The sequence below is a fragment of the Lactuca serriola genome, chromosome 9, assembly GCF_051521515.1.
Source record: "Lactuca serriola cultivar US96UC23 chromosome 9, Lser_US96UC23_V15, whole genome shotgun sequence".
In the NCBI taxonomy this organism is placed as follows: domain Eukaryota; kingdom Viridiplantae; phylum Streptophyta; class Magnoliopsida; order Asterales; family Asteraceae; genus Lactuca; species Lactuca serriola.
Window position 1 is genome coordinate 157,615,391 of NC_136416.1, and position 5,547 is coordinate 157,620,937.

Here is a 5,547-nt window from a genome sequence, read left to right on the forward strand (position 1 = left end):
AGCGAGTAAGAGATCTGCTCGTCGGGACTCGGCGAGTCGGATCGCAAATCAATTCAATCGTCCCAAGTAGTCAGTTAAGGGTGACTCGGTGAGTGAGAAGAGGGACTTGACGAGTAGGACCGGGTTAGTAGGAGAAGGACTCGGCGAGTCTGTGCCATGACTCGGCGAGTCCAGTCAACTGGAAGTTGACTTTGACCAAGGAGTTGACCTTGGACCAGGGGTGGGTCAGTCATTTGACCTAAGGGTATTTATGAGTGGCTAACCTATGTTTATGGATTTATAGTCAGAGGATTACCGGTGCAGCAGCCAGACGTCTAGCAGTCAGACTTTCGGTAGCTACTTTTCGAGGTGAGTTTCCTCCCAGTAGCAACGGGTCTAAGGCACCAAGTCCGGCCCGTATAGATGATATGTTAGTGTCGGGGTGTGGGCAGAGCCCGTATCTCATAGTTGAGTTTGATTATGATATATGCTAGTATGATAGAATTGTTTATACTCGTTGTCTGTGTGATACTTATATGTTATGGTTTAGTAGCTGAGTGTGGGCGAGGCCCGTATCTCTCTGATAGTGGAGTGTGGGCGAGGCCCGTATCTCTCAGATTGCGGAGTGTGGGCGAGGCCCGTATCTATCAGATTGCGGAGTGTGGGCGAGGCTCGTATCTCTCAGATAGCGGAGTGTGGGCGAGGCCCGTATCTCCCAGCTGGCGGAGTGTGGGTGAGGCCCATATCTCCATGAGTGTGGGCGAGGCCCGTATCTCTTAGCTGTTTATTGTTTGTTTGCATGGTATAAGGTATTATGGGGGAACTCACTAAGCTTCATGCTTAAAGTTTATAGTTTTGGTTTCAGGTACCTCTTCAGCGAAGGGGAAAGAGCTGGCACAGTAGTGACATATCATACACACATCTTGTTTTCCGCACTATGAGATTATTCTGGGATTTATACTCTGACACTATGGTTGATTTCATGATTTGGTTTTCAGACACGTAATATGTTTTAAGAAATGATATGATCGAATGTTGCTTATTTTCAACGTTTCGCAAAGTGTTTAATTAAAAATGAAATTTTTGGACTTGAAAAATTGGGTCGTTACAAGTTGGTATCAGAGCCCTGGTTTGAGGGATTCGGACACACCTTCATGGGTGTCTAAACTCAAATCAAGGGATTAAGGAATTTTGAAAAAGAAAAAAGTTTTCTAAAGGATTAAGTAAAGATTTTTAAGAAAGAACGAAGTGTGTGATGTGCGCGACCGGCCAAGCTCAAGTAAGTATTCCCCAAAGTACCCATAAAAGTTTATGTAATGTTTAACAGTTTCAGTAGAACAACATGCTAGAATAAGACTAAGGATCTAGGAGTGATGCCTTATGTGCTTCAGCTTATGAGAATCGCATGCTAGTTTTGGGTAGACAGTGGTAGGATAACCTAATTAGGTTATGCCTGGTAGTATGAGCTTAGCATTATGTGCTAATTCAGCTTCTCATGTTGAGGATAGATTTGCTTGAGTAGTTTTTCCTCCGTCCGAATGTTGCTTGCTTCGTGCTACGTGGGACTCTGCGTGATGGAAGTTAGTCATTAGGTGAATATGTCACATTACATGTGATCAGGGTTGAATAATCTTAGAGTACTGGATTTGGCCCTATTGCGCAACTCTTGTTTAAGTCTAACCGTTGTAGAGACGAGTATGTTACTCGAAGGATTATCTAGGCCTTATCACATGTGATGGTATTCAGGTAAAGGCTAACTGACATTACAAGGAGGCCTTCAGCGGTTGAGGACCGGGTAGGGTGGAGTCAGAGATTTCCCTAGGGCAAGCCTAGGATGAGTATAGCAGTGATTAGTAGTAGTAAAAGGGATATGGTGGAGTCGAGGCAGTCCTTGAAGAAGGTTCGGATAGATGTGGAAGGTAGTATGGGCTCGTACTATTGAAAGCAGAGGATCCGTACTCGAACTAAGGAAGGCCGAGACAAGACAGGGGAACTTGAAATAGACGTGATCCCTTTAGAGGTATCAGTATCACTAATGGTTGCCTGTGTGTATTGCAGAATGGTGGTACTACACCAGAGGCCAGCTGGTGGCAGTTCTGGAGAGGGATCGGGTTCGGGATCAGGTTCCGAGCCATTAGATGAGAGGCTACGCGATTTCATCGTGTCAGAGATCACCAGAGGCATCCTTGAGTCGACCCCCATCATTTTCGGGTCGATCAAGGAAGGGATAGTTGAGCTGATGGAGGACTGCCTCAGGGCGTTCAGGAGTGACATGGCATCTGGCCAGTCAGGATCTCGCACACTGTCCTTTAAGGACTTCAGGGGCAGTGGTGCGCCGGATTTCCATGGGGCGAAGGACCCCATTGTTTCCAGACGATGGATTGCGGACATTGAGTCCGCACAGCTGACTAGCTTCTGTCCCTAGGGGTCGAATGTGAGATACGCAGCAGGGTGTTTGAGAAACAGAGCTAGAGATTGGTGGGAGTTCGTCGGTGACTCGTTGGGAGCCTCGGCTGTTGAGGCTATGACCTGGTCGGACTTTGTGACCAGGTTCAGGGCAGAGTTTGCGCCGGTTGTCGAGCTTCAGCAGCTGGCCAGGGAGTTCTTAGACATGAGACAGACTACGGAGACTGTGGCGGAGATCACCGCCAAGTTCCGGGAGAGGGCATTGTTGGTGCCCCAGTATGCGGGAGATGAGGATATGAGGAGGACCCGCTATCATGACATGCTACGCGCTGACATCCGAGAGCATGTTAGTTTTTCAGCTTGCCCTACCCTGGAGTCCATGATTGCTAGGGCAAGGGAGAGGGAGATTGATTTGGAACATATCCGGAAGAGGAAGGCAGAGGCGGGGCAAGTGGCTGGGGCTTCGGGGAAGAAGCCCAAGGGATCAGATGGTAGGACGAAGGGCCAGGGAGGACCGGGCCGCTGTGGGAAATGCGGCAGGTCACACGAGGGAGCCTGTAGATTGGGATCGTCGGGTTGCTACAAGTATGGCAAGACGGGACACTTTAGCAGGGATTGTATTGCCCCTGCCTCGATTGTTCATACATCCGAGTTGTTATGTTTCCACTGCAACCAAAGGGGCCACAAGAGGGCCAATTACCCCCCAATTGACAGCAGCATCAGCGCCAGTGAAGGCGCCAGCTCCAGCGACTCTGAGGATCACAGATGGCCGCCAGGGCAAGTCGGAGGCTCCAGTGGTGAGGAGCCGGGCCTTTCAGCTGACTACAGAGGAGGCACGTGCCACGCCCGATGTGGTGACGGGTATGATTTCTTATTTATGTTTTATGTTATGTTGCTGTAATTTTGATATGCTATATGTATGTGCTCTGTTTAGGATCGTTCCATGTGAACGGTATCCCAGTTCAGGTGTTGTTTGATTCGAGGGCTACCCAATCATTTGTTTCTCTTGCGCTTAGCAAGAAGTTTCCTGAGTCTTCAGGCATGTTGGATTTCCCTTTAGAGGTAGAGATTGCCGATGATCGGTCGGTGCGAGCATCAGCAATGTTCAGGGATTGTGTTCTAAGGTTGTTTGAGGAGCGCTACTTGGTGGATTTGGTTTCCATTCCGTTGCGTGGGAACAAGGTGATTATAGGCATGGATTGGTTGAGCCCTAATGGGGCGGTGATAGATTACGCACAACAGCTGGTACGGATCAGGACCCAAAGTGGGGGAGAGTTGGTGATCCACGGTGAGAGGCCACGACATGGACCCACAGTATGTTCAGCAGCGAGAGCTAGGCGCTACCTTCAGCAGGGTTGCGCGGGATATGTCGCGTATGTTATGGATACCCGGGAGGCGGGTAACGCGATGGTGAGCGAGGTTCCGGTGGTACGAGGCTATGCTGATGTGTTTCCAGAGGAGCTTCCTGGAATACCTCCGGAACGACAGGTAGACTTCAGGATCGACCTAGTCCCAGGTGCGGCTCCGATAACCAAGGCACCGTACCGGTTGGCTCCTCCCGAGATGCAGGAGTTGTTTACACAACTGCAGGTGCTGTTAGACAAGGGATTCATTATACCGAGCAGTTCACCTTGGGGAGCCCCAATTCTGTTTATGAAGAAGAAGGGCGGGTCGTATCAGATGTGTATAGATTATCGGGAGTTGAACAAGGTAACAGTGAAGAACCGTTACCCACTCTCGAGGATTGATGATCTCTTTGACTAGTTACAAGGAGCATCTTGGTTCTCCAAGATCGATTTGCGTTTTGGTTATCATCAGATGAGGGTCAGAGAGGAGGATGTGCAGAAGACCGTCTTTCGAACACGCTATGGCCATTATGAGTTCGTGGTGATGCCGTTTGGGCTCACCAATGCTCTTGCCGCGTTCATAGACCTCATGAACCGCGTGTGCAGACCGATGCTGGACCGGTCTGTGATAGTTTTCATTGATGACATCTTGGTTTATTCCAAGACGCAGGAGGAGCACAAGGAGCATCTGAGAGATGTTTTGGAGACCCTGAGGAGGGAGAGCTTGTACGCCAAGTTCTCCAAGTGCAAGTTTTGGTTACGCGATGTGTAATTCCTTGGGCACCTTGTCAACCAAAACGATATACTGGTTGACCCGCCCAAGATAGAGGCCGTGATGAGATGGGAGGTTCCGAAGTCTCCATCTGAGATTTGGAGTTTCCTGGGTTTAGAGGGCTACTATCGGAGATTCATTCAGGACTTCTCCAAGATAGTCGTACCCCTGACACGGTTGACTAAGAAAGTCGTGGTCTTTCGATGGGGGCCTGAGCAGCAGGCAGCGTTCGAGGTCCTGAGACAGAGATTGTGCGAGGCGCCAATCTTAGTCCTGCCAGAGGGCGTAGAGGATTTTGTGGTATATTGTGACGCGTCCATTTCGGGGTTGGGCGCGGTACTGATGCAGAGAGGGCATGTCATTGTCTATGCTTCGAGGAAGCTGAAGCCTCACGAGGCGAACTACCCGACACACGATTTAGAGTTGGGGGCGGTGGTCTTCGCCCTCAAGATTTGGCAACATTACCTCTATGGGGTTCGGTGTACCATTTACACGGACCACAAGAGTTTGAGGTACCTCATGGATTAGCCGAATTTGAACATGAGGCAGCGTCGGTGGCTTGATGTGGTGAAGGATTATGATTGTGAGATCCTTTACCTCCCAGGGAAGGCCAATGTGGTGGCCGATGCGCTTAGCCGCTAGGCGGCGCCGATCAGGGATATTTTCATGCGGATGACAGTGGTGACTCCGCTTTTGGAGTGGATTCGGGAGGCCCAGCAGGAGGCCCTAAAGGAGGAACATCGGAAGAGTGAGCGCATAGTGGGTCAGGTTTCCTCCCTCGACAATGACAGCAGGGGATTATTGACATTACACCGCAGGGTGTGGGTGCCATACCTCGGAGGCGTGCGCCAGATCTTGATGGAGGAGACGCACAAATCCTAATTCTCCATTCATCCTGGGGCGACGAAGATGTATATGGATCTTCTTCTGGACTATTGGTGGCCCTGCATGAATCGGGATGTGGCTTGGTACGTCGAGCGGTGCTTGACCTGCAGGAAGGTTAAGGCCGAGCATCAGAGACCGCACGACAAGATGCAGCCGTTG